At 37.2% G+C, this 19290-nt stretch overlaps 1 protein-coding gene across 3 annotated transcripts in view; it reads left to right on the plus strand.

The window, feature by feature from the left end:
- Nucleotides 1-19290, plus strand: part of FRS2 (fibroblast growth factor receptor substrate 2) — a 111166-nt gene that overhangs the window by 80750 nt on the left and 11126 nt on the right. The window contains exons 4-5 of one of the 3 annotated variants that reach the window (XM_047064926.1): nucleotides 1474-1577; nucleotides 14107-14201. The gene's annotated coding sequence lies outside the window, so the exon portion shown is untranslated. Of the gene's footprint in view, nucleotides 1-44; nucleotides 1578-14106; nucleotides 14202-19290 lie in introns of those variants that run through there. The other 2 variants (XM_047064927.1, XM_047064925.1) reach the window with 2 other exon arrangements.

Here is a 19290-nt window from a genome sequence, read left to right on the forward strand (position 1 = left end):
GTGAACTACTGTCTATTATTAAATTTGTAAGCTAGAAGTTTATTTTGAGGCTTAAGCTGTCACTTGTTAATTTGATGCAGTTGTATGAATTCATATATAGAAATAACTGAGCTGAAGAATCTGAACATTGAATTTTGTTACACAATACTCACAGAAAATTGAATGTACCATCTTCATAAGACCAAATATATTTATTCCAGTTTTCAGGCATTTCTGGAGAACACCTATTCTTTCTTACCGCTATCTTACATGACTGCTTTCTGTGGTGTGGTCTGTGGATTTTTAGTGGGGAGAGCTACGTGATCTGTCATATAGAATATTTGGCACTTTGATGTTACTGGAGGACAGTATTTGATTTCCTTGTACATATTTTTAGATTGCAATATAAAGTTCTAAACTAAGGGTTTGAGAGGTCCCAAGGTTGATTTTTTTTCCTATGCTTGAAGATGCTGGAATTGTTGCCGTTGGTACTGATTACCATTATTGACTTAGCTAGAGTAGAGTGATTCATCTTCTGGGTTTGCACATCTGTAGTTGTGTTTTTATATCTTGGGACAGAGATTACGGACACTCAAACTTAATTATATAAATTTCATTATCAGTGTTTCTAGGTGTAATATATTCCAAAGTTATAGATGATTCCAGGATTGAATTATGACCAGTATAATTAAAGGTAGAGTGGTGTTTTAGATAATCTTCCATTTTAATTTCTCTTATTTTTAGCAAGCCATTTTAATACCACTTTCTCAGTATTTGCTAAGTACACACACAATTGTTGATAGATAGATAGTAAAGATATAGCTACAGGTTCTTTTATTTCATTCTTAAAATGCATGATTGAAAGTGACTTTTTCAGATCAGTGTGAAATATGAAGTCAAAGTGGGTAACTTTTTTTTAGGTCTGGAAGAAGTATCTGAACTTCAGGTCATCGTCCTATAGTGACTCACTGCAGGCAAGTTCAGATGCTGTTAGGAGAATATTTATGTTTATAGATGGATGCTGTGACTGTGACTGTAGGTTAGACTTTGGGCATCATAGAAAGTAAAACACCATGGACTGTATTCTTAGGAATTACAAGTTCTCCTTATATGTACTCTAGATTTTCTGCCTCTATAGGATGGTATTTTGGTTAAGACATGAGTGGTATCTTTCAGATTCTAAGGGAGAATGTGAACTGTGAAAGTACAAACTGGCCCCTCAGGAAATGGCACGAGCCTGTCTTCCTACCTATATCTCTTAATATTTTCCCAGGCATACCCTGTCTTCCAGCTGTAAGAAATTATTTGCTATGTCTGGAGCAGGCCATGCCCTATTAGACTTCTGTGCTTCTGCATATACTCTTGATCTGGATTGCCCTTGCCTTGTTAACATTTTAGATTTACTCACAGGAAAATGAATTGACAACAGTTTAAATATATATAAGTATGTGCTTACTTTTTCTTGATCATCCTGGTTTTACTTATCTCTTACAGAGAAAACAGAAATGAGAGGAATCTGGTTTAAATTGCAGTACCAGGAATTTAGATTAGACATAAAGAGTTTCCAGAAAATAAAGTACCACATATTGAAGTGATTTGTAAGTAATATAATTAATTTTGAAGAGTTTTTTATTTTTGTTTTTTGAAAAGTTTAAAAAGGAGGGGGTGGTCAGAGGGTTCTGAACTGCAAAGTGGTTCACCACCATATCCCCTAGTAAAATAAAAAACCTAAAGGAAGAAAAATCTATTTAGGAATATGCAGATACAACCATATTCATGGATAGAAACTTAAAAGATAATTGGGAACTTTCTGGTTTTGTGTGTTCATGTGTACTTTAAATTTTTTCAGCTAACAAGGAAACTGTTGCAGGTGTCCTTACTTTTCACAGAATGGCTCTGGTTTTGTGACTAGCAAAATATACTGAGAAATCTCTCCCCTTAGCTTGTTTGTTTGTTTTTTAACTCTTCCTTAGAATAATATAAATAATAAAAAAATCCTTAGCAGTGTTAAAATAAGCAGAAAACTAATATGTATCAATCAAAAAAAAAAAAAAAAAAAAGACCTTCCCAGTAGTTTAAAAATAACCAAACCACTGACACAAAGAACAAGGTTTTTGAATACCATTCTCTTGATTGTTTTAATATAATTAAATGTGGAGTTAGCTGTGCCCCAAATTTAGAGTTATATTGCTATGCTTCTAACTATAGATATTCTGTCCTGGCTACATTTGAACAGAACTACTGTAGTATAAGCCAAATTCACCCACAGTGCTAGTGAACTGAAAGAGCAAATATACCTTCCTAAGCACCAAATTTATAATCACACTCATGAATAGAGTTCAGTGTTCTCTTTGCTTGTCATTCTGCAAGAATCATATTGGAATAATTTAGGACAGCTTTACTAAATTTATTAATGTAACTCTTGTTATGAGGATAGTGCTTAAGTTCTAGGCTTCTGTGCTTAGAGAGCAAAAGGCTCCTTTGTAATATAAGAGATTTTTACCTGTAGTGGTGATATAATAATTCCTTGTCTTTTTAAACATATTATTAAACGTATACACATATTATATATATTTTTCTAAATGTTTTTATAGCTAGAATTTGTTTGGTTTTCACAATAACTCTGTGAATAGGTATCCTAATGTTATAAATGAGGAAACTTAGGCACAGAGAGGTTGACTGATTGCCATTTAAAACATTGTTTTAAAATCAATTATTATTATTTCGGTGGCTAACATCTAATTGCTTACTATATACTAGACACTGTTTTAAGCTTTTTATATATTTTAATTAATAAGAGCTTGGGCTTTGGAGTCAGATTCAGATTTAATCCTGGATCTTCTTCTTATCAGCTATTGACTTGGGAAAGCTACCTAACTTCTTTAAGCCTTGGTTTCTTCATTTGGAACAGAGAAATAATGATAGTACCTACCTCATAGGGTGGTTGTATAGATTGAGATAATCCAAATGAATCTGTCTAGCATATAGTGAGGGCTTTAGTGGAATCATAGTTGCTCTGATGTAGATATGTATTTTATAAAGTAATATCCATGTTACAGCAAGATTATGGCTCCATGTAGTGTCTATAACTACATCTTTCCTTTCACTACCTCCAAGCACCTTTTGTAAGCCTTCTGCTTCTGGGAAGAAACCAAAGACAGTTAAGAAGTCATGGAGAGTATCTGAGACATTCATGTTTCAGAGTCAAAGGCAGGACACTGTGGTCCATTGGGTTGTTTCATTCCAGGAGTGCTTTGGTATATCAGTTATTCAGAACTCAGAATGTGTTCTTGTATATCCTTTTAAATGAGGCCATAATGTCTATTAATCCCTGATACAACTGACATACTAAATATTTGCGTAGAAAAAGCAAGCAAAGAACTTCATGGTACTTTGGCAGTGCTAATAATCAAGTAATAAAATAACAAAAATGAATATATATATTGATACTCAAAAAGAGGTTCAGAGAGAATTCTGGGAACATGGTAAAATAGGAAGCATCAGGAATCAATCTCCCCACATAGGCAACAGTTGCCCTGGCAGGATCTTACATAACTGTTTTGGTAAATTGGAGTTATTAAAGATTTGCATCTGCTAGGAGAAGTCTTGGCTATAAATTGTGATTAATTTTGGTCAGTTTCAGCTCTCAGCACAGCTACCCATCCTCTTCTCTAGTCCTGTGTAGCTTACACATAGCTTGTGAGAGCCAAGATAGGCAAAAAGGATCTTCTCTTCCAAATGTCAGAAATCTGTGCTTGGGTCACTGACTGCTGCTTCTGATCACAGAAGTACACAGGAAGAGATGGGCAATCAACCACTGTTGTTGAGCCTCTCCCTGTTGTTGTAAGCTCTTCCCCTCCAGCTGAAGTGACTTCTGGGAGATTTAAAGGGCTAGCACCTTCTTTTGCCCCATTCAGTTTTCTCTTTCTCCCCCTCTGGGAAACAGACATTAAAGACTACAACATTCTTTTTTTTTTTTTTTTAATTTTTTTTCAACGTTTATTTATTTTTTGGGACAGAAAGAGACAGAGCATGAATGGGGGAGGGGCAGAGAGAGAGGGAGACACAGAATCGGAAACAGGCTCCAGGCTCTGAGCCATCAGCCCAGAGCCCGACGCGGGGCTCGAACTCACGGACCGCGAGATCGTGACCTGGCTGAAGTCGGACGCCTAACCGACTGCGCCACCCAGGCGCCCCAAGACTACAACATTCTAAAACAACTGCATATACAGGAAGATTTCAAAAGTGACTACACATGCCCAGAAAAAGGCCCAGAAAAGACCTGAGAAGACCTTAAGTTTATATCTTAGGCTGACTGTTGGCAAAAGAGGGAGCCTATGACAATCAAAAAAATAAAATGGCAAGAAACAGCAAAGGGGAAAATCTGATTTCCAGAGTTACCACATTAGATTAAAATACCAGTTTTCAACAACAACAAAATCACAAGGCAAAGGAATAAGAAAGTATGGCCCATTTGAAGGAAAAAAAGAAATCAACAGAACTTGCCCTTGAAAAAGTCCTGATGACAGATGTATTACACAAAGACAAAAACAATTGTCTTAAAGATACTGAAAGAACTAAAGGAAGATTTGGAAAACAAATACCAATAAAGGAATAAATAAAAAGAAATCAAATCCTGGAGCTGAAAAGTACAATAACTAAAATGGAAAAATCAGTAGATTCAAAGGCAGATGTGAATAGGCAGAACAAAGAGTCAGCAAACATGAAGATAGGACCATGAAAATGATCAAGTCTGAGGAACAGAAAACAGATTGAAAAAAAGTGAACAGATCAAACAAACTGAAGAAAAATGAACAGAATCTAAGAGACCTGTAGGATACAGTCAAGTGGAGCAACATACATATTGGAGTGCTAGAAGAGAGAATATTTGAAGAAATAAGGGCTGAAAACATCCCAAATTTGATGAAAGAACCGATGAATGTAAACATCCAAGGAGCTCTTTGCACTCTGAATAATTTAGATTAACTCAAAGAGACACACATCAAGACACATTTTTAAAAATTTATTTATTTTTTAATTTACATCCAAATTAGCATATAGTGCAACAATGATTTCAGGGATAGGTTCCTTAAGCCCCTTACCCATTTAGCCCATCCCCCCCCTTCTACAACCCCTCCAGCAACCCTCTATTTATTCTCTATATTTAAGAGTTTCTTATGTTTTGTCCCCTCCATGTTTTTATATTATTTTTGATTCCCCTCCCTTATGTTCATCTGTGAACATATAATATTTTATGTTATAATATTTGTCTTTCTTTGACTAATTTCACTTAGCATAATACCCTCTAGGTCCATCCATGTAGTTGCAAATGGCAAGATTTCATTCTTTCTGATTGCTGAATAATCTCCATTGTATATATATACCACAGCTTCTTTATCCATTCATCCATCGATGGACATTTGGGCTCTTTTCATGCTTTGGCTATTGTCAGTAGCACTGTTATAAACATTGGGGTGCATGTGCCCCTTCAAAACAGCATACCTGTATCCTTTGGATAAATACCTAGTAGTGCAATTGCTGGGTTGTAGGGTAGTTCTATTTTTAATTTTTTGAGGAACCTCCATACTTACTGTTTTCCAGAGTGGCTGCACCATCTTGCTTTCCCACCAACAATGCAAAAGAGATCCTCTTTCTCCGCATCCTTGCCAACATCTGTTGTTGCCTGAGTTGTTAATGTTAGCCATTCTGACAGGTGTGAGGTGGTATCTCATTGTGGTTTTAATTTGTATTTCCCTAATGATGAGTGATGTTGAACATTTTTTCACGTGTCGGTTGGCCATCTGGATGTCTTCTTTGGAGAAGTGTCTATCCATGGCTTTTGCCCATTTCTTCCCTGGATTATTTGTTTTTTGTGTGCTGAGTTTGGTAAGTTCTTTATAGACTTTGGATACTAACCCTTTATCTGATATGTCGTTTGCAGATATCATCTCCCATTCCATCGGTTGCCTTTTAGTTTTGCTGATTGTTTCCTTTGCTGTGCAAAAGCTTTTTATCTTGATGAGGTCCCAGTAGTTCATTTTTGCTTTTGTTTCCCTTGCCTCTGGAGACGTGTTGAGTAAGAAGTTGATGCAGCCAAGGTCAAAGAGGTTTTTGCCTGCTTTCTTCTTGAGGATTTTGATGGCTTCCTGTCTTATATTTAGGTCTTTCATCCATTTTTGGTTTATTTTTGTGTATGGTATAAGAAAGTGGTGCAGGTTCATTTTTCTACATGTCGCTGTCCAGGTTTCCCAGCACCATTTGCTAAAGAGACCGTCTTTATTCCATTGGATATTCTTTCCTGCTTTGTCAAAGATTAGTTGACCATATGTTTGTGGGTCCATTTCTGGGTTCTCTATTCTGTTCCATTGATCTGAGTGTTCTTGTGCCGGTACCATACTGTCTTGATGATTACAGCTTTGTAATACAGCTTGAAGTCTGGGATTGTAATGCCTCCAGCTTTGGTTTTCTTTTTCAAGATAGCTTTGGCTATTTGGGTGTTTTTTTTTGTTTGTTTTTTGGTTCCAAATTTTAGGATTGTTTATCCTAGCTCTGTAAAGAATGCTGGTGTTGTTTTGATAGGGATTGCCACATCAAGATACATTTTAATTAAACTTTCTAAAGCCAAACACAAGGAATCTTGAAAGCAGCAAGAGAGAAGCAAATCATCATATATAAGGGATCTTCAATAAAGTTATCAGCAAATTGCAAAGTTAAAAACTTTGGAGGCCAGGTGGCAGTGGGCTTATATATTCAAAGTGCTAAAAGAAAAAAACTGCCTGGGGCACCTGGGTGGCTCAATGGTTAACCATCCGACTTCGACTCAGGTCATGATCTCACAGTTCATGAGTTTGAGCCCTGTGTTGGGCTCTGTGCTGACAGCTCAGAGACTGTAGCCTGCTTTGAATTCTGCGTCTCCCTCTCTCTCTGCCCCTTCCCTGCTTGCATTCTGTCTGTCTCTCTGAAAAATAAATAAACATAGAAAAAAAGTGCCAACCAAGAATTCTGTATCTGGCCAAACTGTCCTCTAAAAGTAAGGGAGAAATTAAGACATTCCCAGATAAACAAAAGCTGAGGAAGTTCATTATCACTAGACCTGCTCTGTAAGAAATTTGCAAGGGAGTTCTGCAACGTGAAATGAAAGGATGCTAGACAGTAACTTGAAGCCATATGGAGAAATGAAGATCTCACTCGAGATGAATACAGGGGAATTATAAAAACTAGTACTGTTGCAACAACGATTTATAACTGCATTTTTTGTTTTCTACATGATTGAGAGACAAATAACATTTAAAGGTGAAAAAAGGCTAATATTGTAATTGTGGCTTGTAATTCTTTTGTTTTCTATATAAGAAACTAATACATCGGAAAAGAATTATTAGTTTATCTTTTGGGGCACTATGAGTATAAGCACAGAGCTTTGGGACATCAGTAACTGAAAGGAGTGGGGATGGAGCTGTAAGAAAGCAGAGTTTTTATATGTTATTGATGTTAAGCTGGTATAAATTCACATTGGATTATTATAACTTTAGGATGTGATCTAATCCCCATGATAACCACAAAGAAAATATCTGTAGAAAACACACACAAAAGGAAATCAGAAAGAAATTTAAACATTTCACTACAGGAAAAAAAAAAAAACAAAAAACCTAAACACAAAAACAGTAATGTAGGAAATGAGGGACAAAAAACCTTAAGGCATATAGAGAACAAATAGCAAAATGACAGAAGTCCCTTCTTATCAGTAATTATTTTAATTGTAAATTCATTAAACTCTCCAATCAAAAGACAGATTGGCATAATGGATAAAAACACATGATCCAACTATATGCTGTCTACAAGAGGCTCACTTTAGAGATCCAAAGACAAGTAGATTGAAAAGATGGAAATATATATTGCATTCAAATTGTAACCAAATGAGGTCAGAGGTGGCTGTACTAATATCAGATAAAATAGACTATAAATTTAAAAAGTTTGTAAGAGACAAGAATATTATATATTAATAAAATATTCAACAGAGCAAGAAAGTATAGCAATTATAAACATTTATGTACCTAATGACAGATCATCAAAATATACAAAGTAAAAACTGACAGAATTGAAGGGAGAAATAGACAGTTTTACAATAGTAGTTGGAGACTTCAGTACCCTACTCACAATAATGGATAGAACAACTAGACAATATCAGTAAGGAACTAGGGTGCATAACCAACCGAATCTAACAAACAAACGAAACACTCTACCCAACGATAGTAGCATCCACGTTTTTCTCAAGTACACATGGGACATTTTTCAGGATAGATGATATGTCAGGCTGTAGATTAATTCTTAATACATTTTAAAAAATAGATATCATACAAAGTATCTTCTCTAACCATGGGGGTGAAGTTAAAAATCAACAACAGAAGGAAAACTGGAGAAAAAATCATAAAATTCTGGAAATTAACACACTTTTAAACAATCAGTGTATCAAAGAAGAAATCACAAGGAAAATTAGATAATACTTAGAGATAAATGAAAATAGAAACATGCCAAAAAGAATGGGATCCAGAGAAAGCAGTACTAAGGGGGAAATTTACAGCTATAAGTGCTTACATTAAAAAATTAGGAAAACTTCAAAATGACAATGTAACTAACTTAAGGAACTAGAAAAAGAAGAACAAACTGAAACCAAGGCTAACAGAAGGAAGGAAATAATGATGTTTAGAGCAGAGATACGTTATACAGAGAATAGGAAAAAAAGAAAAAGCAACGAAATAAAAAGTTAATTCTTTAAGACAACAAAGTTGGCAAATGTTTACTAGATAAAGAAAAAAGAGGGAAGATTCAAATTACTAAATTAAGAAATGAAAGAGATATTATTACTGATTTTACCAAAATAAAAAGTACTATAAGAGAGTACTATGAACAATTGTACACTAACAATGTATCTAACTATCAATTAGATAACATTGATGAAGGACAAATTCCTAGAAATAAAATCTACCAAGAAAATCACAAATAGAAAATCTGAATGGACCTAGTAAGGAGATTGAACCAGTAATCAAAAATATCCCGACTAGAAGAGGATTGGTTTCACTGTTGAGTTCTACCAAACATTTAAAGAGTTAACATTAGTCCTTCTCAAACTTTTCCAAAAAACTGAAGAGGGAACACCTCTTAATTCATTCCATGAGGACAGCATTACCCTGATGCCAAACCCAGACAAAGACACTGAAAACTACAGACCAAGATCCTTTTTTTTTTACAGATTTTATTTTTAAGTAATCTCTACACCCAGCATGGGGCTTGGACTCACAACCCCAGGATCGAGTCGCATAGTCCACTGCCTGAGTCAGTCAGCCAAGTGCCCCCCGATATCCCTTATGAACATTGATGCAAAAATCCTCCCCAAAATACTAGCAAATACAAGCATACATTTAATATGTAAATCAGAAACATATTAAATCCCACATGACAAAGTGAGATTTATTCTTGAAATGCAAGAGTGGTACAACATAGAAAAATCAATCATCATAATGTATCATATTAATGACGTGAAGGGAAAAAACCACATGATCATCTCAACTGATGCAGAACAAGCATTTGACAAAATTGAATATTTTTTCATCGTAGAAAAATTTAAAAAATGAGGAATAGAAGGAAACTACCTCAACATGACAAAATCCACCTCTAAAAACACACAGTGAACATCATACTCAGTACTGAAAGACTGTAAGACTTTCCTCTAAGATTGGAACAAGTCAAGGATGCCTGCTTTCACCACTTTTATTCAACATAGTACTGGAAGTTCTAGCCAGAGCAGTTAGGCAAGAAAGAGAAATAGAAGGCATCCAAATTGGAAAGGAAGAAGTAAAACTATCTGTTTGCAGATGATATGATCTCATATGTATTGAAAGATTCCACACACAAAAATTTTTTAGGACTAATAAATTCAGCAAAATACTAGGATACAAAGTCAATATGCAAAAAATAGTTACATTTCTATATACTAGCAGTGAACAATCTGAATGGAAATTACAAAAACAGTTCCATTTACAGTAGCATCAATAAAATACTTACGAATTAAGTTAACCAAGGTGGTGAAAGACTTGTACAATAAAATCTACAAAACATTGCTGAAAGACATTAAGGAAGACATAACTAAACACACCTGTGTTCATGGATTAGAAGATGTAATATTGTTAAAATGTGAGTGCTCCTCAAAGAGAGCTGCAGATTCAGTGCAACCCCTATCAAAATCCAGTGGTGTTTTTTTTTTCAAAAAATAGAAAAACCCACCCTAAAATTTATATAGAATCTCAGGGGACCCCAAATAGCCAAAACATTTTTTTGAAAAAGAACAGGGGGCGCTTGGGTGGCTCAGTTGGTTAAGCATTCGACTCTTGATTTTAAAGCTTGGGTCACGATCTCGTGGTTTGTGGGATCGAACCCCACATTGGATCTGTGCTGACACACAGAGCCTACTTAGGATTCCCTCTTTTCTCTCTTTGTCTCAGTCCCCCTGCTCACACTCTCTTTTTCTCTTTCTCAAAATAAATAAACATTTTTTTAAAGTATTTTTAAAAAGGCAAAACAGGGCGACTCACACTTCCAGATTTCAAAACTTATTACATAGCTACAGTAATCAAACAGTATGGTATTGGCATAAAGACAGACTGATAGACCAGTGGAATAGAATAGAGAATCCAGAAACAAACCCTCACATACATGGTCAACTAAGTTTTGACAAAAGTGCCAATACCATTCAATGGGGAAAGGACAATCTTTTCAAAACATGGTGCTCGGGAAACTCTATATCCATATGCAAAAGAATGAACTTGTACCCTCACCTAACACCCATACAAAAATTAACTCAAAAAGGATCAAAGACCTAAATATAACATAAAACAATATAGTTCTTAGAAAAAAAAAAACATTAAACAAAAGCTTCACGACATTGAATCTGGCACTGCTTTCTTGGGTATGACACCAGAAGCATAGGCAACAAAGGCAAAAATAGACAAATTGGACTTCACGAAAAATAAAAAATTTTGTACATGAAAAGACACTATTCAACAGACTGAAAATGGCAACCCACGGAATGGGGGGAAATATTTGCAAACCATATATTTGATAAGAGATTAATATGCAAAATATATAGAGAACTTCTAAAAGTCCGGAACAGGGGCGGGCGCCTGGGTGGCTCAGTTGGTTAAGCGTCCGATTCTTGGCTTCGGCTCAGGTCATGATCTCATGGTTCATGAGTTCAAGCCCCACATCAGGCTCCATACTGACAGCACGGAGCCTGCCTGGGATTCTCTGTCTCCCTCCCCCTCTGCCCCTCCCCTGCTCACTCTCTCTGTCTCTCTCTCAAAATCAGTAAACTTAAAAAAAATTTTTAGAGTCCAAAACTAAAAAACATACCAACTCAAAAATAGGCCAAGGACTTGTATAGACATTTCACCAAAGAAGATATATGAATGATTACTAAGCACATAAAAAGATTCTCAAGATCACTAATTATTAAGGAAATGCAAATCAAAACTACATGGAGATAACATCTCATACCCATTAGGATGGCTAATACCAACAAACAAAAACAGAAAACATGTTGGTGAGGATGTGGAGAAATTGGAACTCTTAGGCATACTCGTGGGAACATCAGTGGTACAGCTGCTGAGGAAAACAGAATGGCAGTTCCTCACAAAATAAAAAATAGAATTACCATGTGATCAGCAGCATTGAATTGAAAGCACAGTCTCAAAGATATTTGTACATTCACATTAGCAGCTGCATTATTCACAGTAGCTAAAAGGTGGATAAATGTCCATCAATAGATGAATGGATAAGCAAAATCGTGTGTGTGTGTGTGTGTGTGTGTGTGTGTGTGTGTGTGTAGTGGAATATTGTTCCAGCTTTAAAAGGAAACTGTGACACCTGTTACAGCATGGATAAGCTTTAAGGACATCATGCCTAGTGAAATAAGGCAGGCACAAAAAAGATAAATACTATGATCTCATTTATATACAGTACCTAGAGTAGTCAAACTCATAAAAACAGAAAGTAGAATGGTGGTTGCCAGCATTCGTTGGGAGGGGAAATGAGCTATTTAATGGGTACAGAGTTTCGATCTTTTAAGATGAAGAAGGTCTAGATATTGGTTGCACAACAATATTGAATATATCTAACTCTCCTAAACTGTGCACTTAAAAATAGATAGGATAATCAATTTTATGTTATGTGTCTTTTACTCAAATAAAAAAAAATTAGGAAAAGAAAAAAAAAGAGGACTGAAGGTAGGACAGAATAAAAAGTTTTCATAGATTTTGTTGGATGCTTTTCAATATTTTCTAGAGCCTTATAGGTTGGTACACTGATTCTTTGATATATTTTATTTCAAAACTTAAGATTATTCCTTGGTATAGGGTTATAGAAGGGTCACTGTCACTTCTGTTAGTCATATTTACTATAATTAAACTTATTTCAGAAGGGAGGTTGTGAGATGCTTGTAAGTGGAATCAATGAGAAGAGAGATTTTCCTGAGTTAATTGGCTGACATCTCTCAGGAGAGAGAGATGAACAAACAATGTGTATTCTTGTAAGAGCAATGATTTGTGTTGGAATTAGCCACATAATTTTATAAGCCAAAAAGCATGATATATGTTAATCTCCTGGAGAAAAGAAGGGTGTGCTAAAGCAGAGGCACTGGGTAGCCGCCTGCTCTAACATGGGCTGTAGCAGCAGCTTATGAGGGGCACAAACACACCTGGCTGAACTGCTGATTTTGTATATAGGTTCGAAGTCCAAAATTGAAAATTTTGTTTGCATGTGGATTCATGATTTAAAAATGTTCATTTTGTAGTTTCTTAAATTTATTTTATTTATCTAATTTTTATCTTCTTAGAGAGTGGGGGGAGGGAGAGAGAGAGAGAATCTTTTTTTTTTAATGTTTATTTTTGAGAGAGATAGAGTGTGAATGGGGGAGGGGCAGTGAGAGGGGGAGACACAGAATCTGAAGCAGGCTCCAGGCTCTGAGCTGTCAGCACAGGGCCGAACACAGGGCTCAAACCCACAAACTGCCAGATCATGACCTGAGCCAAAGTTAGACACTTAATCCACTGAGCCAGTCAGGTGCCCTGAGAGAGAGAGAGAGAGAAAGAGAATGAATCTTAAGTAGGCTCCACGCTCAGTGCAGAGCCCGATGCAGGGCTCAATCCTGTGACCGTGACCCTGGGATCATAACCTGAGCCATATCAAGAATCAAACGCCCAACAGACTGAGCCGGCCAGGTATACCTGGAAATGTTCATTTTGGGAATCAATCATTTGTTAACTCTAGTTAATATATAGATTAAAATGAGACTATTTGCAAAACCCCTAATGCCTGATACAGTGTAGTTATTCAGTAAATGTTAGTGCCCATGTTTAAGTTTGATATTTTTCTGTGTTATAAAAAGGGAATTGATTGACCAGAAATTTCCCAAAAGTATGTTGGAATCTCTTGAAACTTTAAATTGTAATTTATTGCTATAAGTTATACCATTATCCTGTGACTCTATGACATGCTTGTTCTAATGACCGACTAATGACTGACTTGACTAATGACAGTCCTAATGACTGACTCCTCTGATTTGGTTCTGGAGGGGTCTTGTAGACTAGGAAGGTACAGCAAGTGGACTCTCAAGTCTGCTCTTTGGGAGGAGTGCCAGAAAGGTTTAAGAAAAGTGACTGGAAGTGGAGAATTAGCCTGCCACAGGATGAAATGGGGTTTTAGAGTTGGAAAGGAACGTCGGAGGTGGTTTAGTCTGACCTCTCATTTTATGGCTGAGGAGATAAGTATAGAGAAGTGAGTTGTCCAGTGTCATAGCTGTAGTGGAGAAGCCAGTCAATGCCTTATGAAGGTTCTGATATCCAAACATTACAGAACTTAGACTATATAGCATGTTTACTTCTTCCTTTGAAAAGGCTGTGTGAATGGTAACATGTACATGTCATTTTAATTTTAAAAATAGATCTTCTATATTTGTCAGATTTTTATACTTTTGAGTTTATTTAAATAGATTAACTGAACTAACAGTGCTACTGGAAGTCTTATAAGGAAAATCATTGCTTTAAGAGAAATAAATTCTTGCCTTTTTTCTGTTTCTAGGTTAAGTCACCAAACAAAGAAAACATGGTATTTTGAAGAATGATTAAACTCCTGATGCTGCAGAAGAGGCTAAGAATATTAATGGCTAGATCTAGGTAAGTTGAGGTTTATCTTAAAAAAAAAAAGAAAAACATTAAGTTCACAAATTATATTCTCTTTTTTTCCCCCACAAATTAAACAGGATATTTTAATTGTTTTCTTGAATGTAGTCACATTGCGGCCTGAGTTGCTGTCCCCTCCAAAGAATAAGGACAAGTGGCTTTAATTAAACTAATCCAATGTTTACAAATTTAAAATAATCGGGGCGCCTCAGTGGCTCAGTCAGTTGAGCATCTGACTTTGCCTCAGGTCATGATCTCACGGTTTGTGACTTTGAGCCCGGAGCCCTGTGTTGGACTCTGTGCTGACAGCTCAGAGCCTGGATCCTGCTTCAGATTCTGTGTCTCCTTCTTTCTCTGCGTGCACCCCCCCCCCCCACCAAATAAATAAACATTAAAAAAATAAAAATAAAAATAAAAATATTCAGGCAACTTGGTGCAATACCAATCTTCCCAAACGGTAGCTATCTTTTGTTCTTGAATGTAATCTCAGCTACTTTCTTGAGTGAGCATAGTTAGTCTATATAGGTTTTTGCTGAGTTATGAATTTGGTTGGGTAAGATGGTGAAATCATATGGTTTCTTATCAAGTATTTACAGTTTTAGTGCACATTATTAAGTCTTACATAACTCAGATGTGGTCTCCAAATACTAATCTGGTGGTCATAAATGCAGAATATCTAGTATCTTGCCTTTCCCCTTGCCTAGGAGTTTGTGGTTCTGGAGGAGGAGTCAGAGATGTGCAAGAGAGCTCCACACTAAAAAGTCTCCTTCTGTGTTGGAAGATTGACCACAACCTCCCGTTGCTCCAGCTGTCTAGTCTCTCACTCAGACTGAGCCTTTTCTTTAACCTTACGGAGGCCTCCTGTTCCTTTTTGCCTCTGGTTTGTCCATTTCATCAGCCCTCTTCTTTTTTTACTTCTTTCCCGACCGGACCTGATGTTCCATCACTTCAAACCCCCTTATTGCCAGTATCCTCTAATTTCCTTGTCCTCTTACCCTCTGAGCCTGGGTCGCCGGAACCATCTGCCCTCTGGACGGCTGAGCACTGCTGCAAAAACAGTGCCATCTTCCTCTCCAACCTCTGCTGAACTCTGAGTGCAGCCTACTGAATAATCCTGCTACCTTTCGTGGGTAGCCCCCTGGTGAATAATCCTACCGTTTGCCTCAAGTCCCTCATTCTGCAAACTTGCTTTCTATTTTACAAAGGGAATTTAGGATGATAAGTGTTACCTACTTCAGTTTTTCTGCTGGGTCCCACCCATTCTTATTTTCTTCCCTCTCTCCTCAGGACAAGGCAGTCCTACTTCTGTGGGCAGACTTCTCATTCTGAGCCCTGGAACTCCTCTTCTCCAGTCTCCCTGTCTGTCTTGATCTACCATATAACTCATTTTTTTCCTTTGGTTTTTTTTTTTTCCTAAAAATTTTAACCTTTCTTGACCTACTGATTACAAACCTGTGTAAATCTATGTCATCTGAAAACAAATAACTCAAGCAGCATATTTTCTTTTGAAACCATGTCTGTCTACGCTGTCACGCTCTGCCCTTCCCTTTCTGAACCTGTTCGGGAAAGAGCAGTTTCTGTTCTCTGGGGGGCTACTTCCTTATCTTCCATTTGTTCACTTCAGTTTGGTTTCCGCCTCTACCAGTCTCCCATGATGGAACCCTCCTTCTTGACACTTTCTTTTTTCAGTTTGTACAATTCTGGTTTTTTTTTTTTTTTCCTCCTTCACTCGCTTACCTCTAATCCAGTATTTCTACATTTGTATTCCCCAGAATTTTAACTGTAGACCACTCTCGATACTATCCTTGGGCAGTGTTTTCTGTTTGACAGCTTCAAATATTCTGTGTGTATCAATATTTTACCCCTTCCTCAAATCTATACTTGTGTATTTAACTCTCTGTTGTATATCTCCATTTGGTTGTTCTCTAGCATCTCAACATGGCTAAAACTGAGCTAACCACCATCACTTCCACTTGAAAACTACCATGCTTTTTTCTGTCTCAGGTAATGGAACCAGCCCCCTTCATCTGCCACACTGGAAGCTGCCTCTTCCTTTCCGTATGCCTAGCCAGCCACTTCGTGCTGCTCACTTGCCTTCCTAAATATTTTAAAAATTCATCTCTTGTGTCTCCCTACTACTGCTGCACTGGTTTTAGGTCTGTAGCATATTTCATTTCTCAATATTCCCTAACTGGTTTTTCTTCTCTGAACTGAACTGCCACTTCAATTTATTCTGCAGGTGGATATATTTAAAATGAAGTCATGAGCAACTCGCTTTCCTGCTTCCCATTCTTTACTGTGTTTCCATCATGTGTAGGATGAAATCCATTCTCCTTAGCATGGCACACGAGGCTTTTGTGTCACATATTAGGCTTTTCATTAATTGTTGTTGTGCCGAATTGAAACACTCAGTGTGGATAGAGTTTCTAAGTAGTTTGCACCGCCATTCAAATGTCCCTGACCGCACGGGAGGTGCTGCCTTAACAGGTAGCCCATGAAGGTGGCAAATAGAAGAATGATTTTCTAGGGGCGTTTAGTGGGCCAGCTGGTGGAGCGTGCGACTTTTGATCTCAGGCTTGTAGGTTTGAGCCCCAAGTTGGGTGTAGAGATAACTTAGAAAGATATTTAAAAATCTTTAAAACAAAACAATAACAACAACAACAAAAAAGAGGGATGATTTTTTATTTCATTTGAGGAATTGTTTAAAAACACTCCTTTGAATGTTTTGAGGCAGAAGCCACACTATAGTAATCTTTTAGCTCTTTATATTCATGAGCAGGTCATTGGTAAGGATAGATGTATAATTTTATTTAAAAAAAATTTTTTTTTCAACGTTTATTTATTTTTGGGACAGAGAGAGACAGAGCATGAACGGGGGAGGGGCAGAGAGAGAGGGAGACACAGAATCGGAAACAGGCTCCAGGCTCTGAGCCATCAGCCCAGAGCCTGACGTGGGGCTCGAACTCACGGACCGCGAGATCGTGACCTGGCTGAAGTCGGACGTTTAACCGACTGCGCCACCCAGGCGCCCCTAGATGTATAATTTTAAAAAGACTTTGTTTCTGTCAATTATCCCTCTACTTTAAAAAAATGTTTTAAATATTCTTTTGCCTCTTTCTCATCATATAATTTATTAAATATTTTCAGGCATACCTTGTTTTATTGTGCTTTGCTTATTGTGCTTTCCAGATACTGTGATTTTTATGAATTGAAGATTTGTGACACTCTTGCTTTGAACAAGCCTATCAATGCCATTTTCCCAACAGCATTTGCTCACTTTGTGTCTCTGTGTCACATTTTGGTAATTCACACAATAGTTAAAACTCTTTTATTATTGTATTTATTATGATAATCTGAGATCGGTGATGATGACTCACTGAAGAGCTTAAATGATGGTTAGCATTTTTAGCAGGAAGTCTTTTTTAATTAAAGTACATTGTTTTGTTGGACACACTACTACACATTTAATGGACTGTCATATAGTGTAAACATAACTTTTTTTTTAAAGGTTTATTTATTTTGAGAGAGAAAGAAAGAACGAGCAGGGGAAGTGCAGAGAGAGAGGGAGAGAGAGAGACAGAATCCCAAGCAGGCTCTGTGTCATCAGTACAGAGCCCAACATGGGGCTCAGTCTCACAAACCATGAGATCATGACCTGAGCCGAAATCAAGAGTTGGAGGTTTAATGGACTGAGCCCCCCAGGTGCCCCTAAACATAACTTTTATATGCACTGGAAACCAAAAAGTTGATTTCACTTGCTTTATTGCAATACTTGCTTTTTTACTGTGGTCTAGAACCAAACCTGCAGTATCCCCAAGGTACGCCTGTATTAATTTTTCCATGTTTGTTTATTTTAAGAAAGAGAGAGAGAGAGTGGGAGAAGAGTAGAGAGAGAGGAAGAGAGAATCCCAAGCAGGCTCCAAGCTGTCATTGCAGAGCCTGATGTGGGGCTCGATCTCACAAACCCATGAGATCATGACCTGAGCCGAAATTAAGAGTCAGGCACTTAACCAACTGAGTCACCCAGGTGTCTCCAGTTGCATTAATTTTTAAAAAGTAAATATTGATGAACCATGTGCTATGTCAGGTGATATGCTTAGTGCTTAGAGAAGGCTCCTATCTTTAGGGAAATTACAGTGAAGTGAATGTTGAGACAGATAAACAGTACAATAGAATATGATAAATGCCATGATAGAGTCATGTCCGTGTGACTGTGAGGACACTGAAGGATGTCTAGCTAGTTGGAGTCCCAGATCCTACCTCATTGTTCAGGACCCTTTATATGGTTTGGCCCCTGCTCTTTGTTACAGCCTGCCTGTATTCTAGCTGTATTGGACACCTCACTTTCTCCTGAATGCAAGATCACCTTTCATGATCTTTCATGACCTTACCTTTGTACTCTTTTATCTGTCTCAACTACCTATTTCTGTTCTGTGTCCAGCACACCGTTTCTGCTCACCTTTTTAAGTACCAGTTCAAATGGTGCTTCCTGCCCTGTTAACCCAGAAAGTTATTTGCTCCCTTTACTGTGCCCACAGAACTCTTCTCAGATTCTAATATAAGGTTTAAACATAATGCATTATCTATTTACATCTCTGTCTCTCCCTTTAGACTCATGACTTTTCAGAAGTACATACTGTGACTTAATCATCTTTTTTTGTTGTTGTTAATGTTTGTTTTATGTATTTTAAGAGAGAGAGAATGGGAGCTGAGGAGGGGCAGAGAGAGTGGGGGAGAGAGAGAGAGAATCCCAAGCAGGCTCCATGCTGTCAGCACAAAGCCCAATGCAGGGCTCAAACTCACGAACTGTGAGATCATGACCTGAGCCGAGATCAAGAATTGGATACTTACCTGACTGAGCCACTCAGGTGCCCCTGTGACTTAATCATCTTTATGCCATGATATTTAGCTGGCATATTACCTGGAGCAAACTACCAAACATGAGTCTTAACTTTACTATTTATCACTTCTTTTGGTTTGTACGCTAATGTACTTTTTCATCTGCCTCATACTTATACCTGCCAGCCTTTTTTATCTTTATTTAGTACAGTTCAATTCATTCAGCTCACAAGAGACTTAGAGC

The sequence above is a fragment of the Lynx rufus genome, unplaced genomic scaffold, assembly GCF_022079265.1.
Source record: "Lynx rufus isolate CCGP_SWC_20201006 ecotype Redwood Valley unplaced genomic scaffold, mLynRuf1.p SCAF_7, whole genome shotgun sequence".
Lineage (NCBI taxonomy): Eukaryota > Metazoa > Chordata > Mammalia > Carnivora > Felidae > Lynx > Lynx rufus.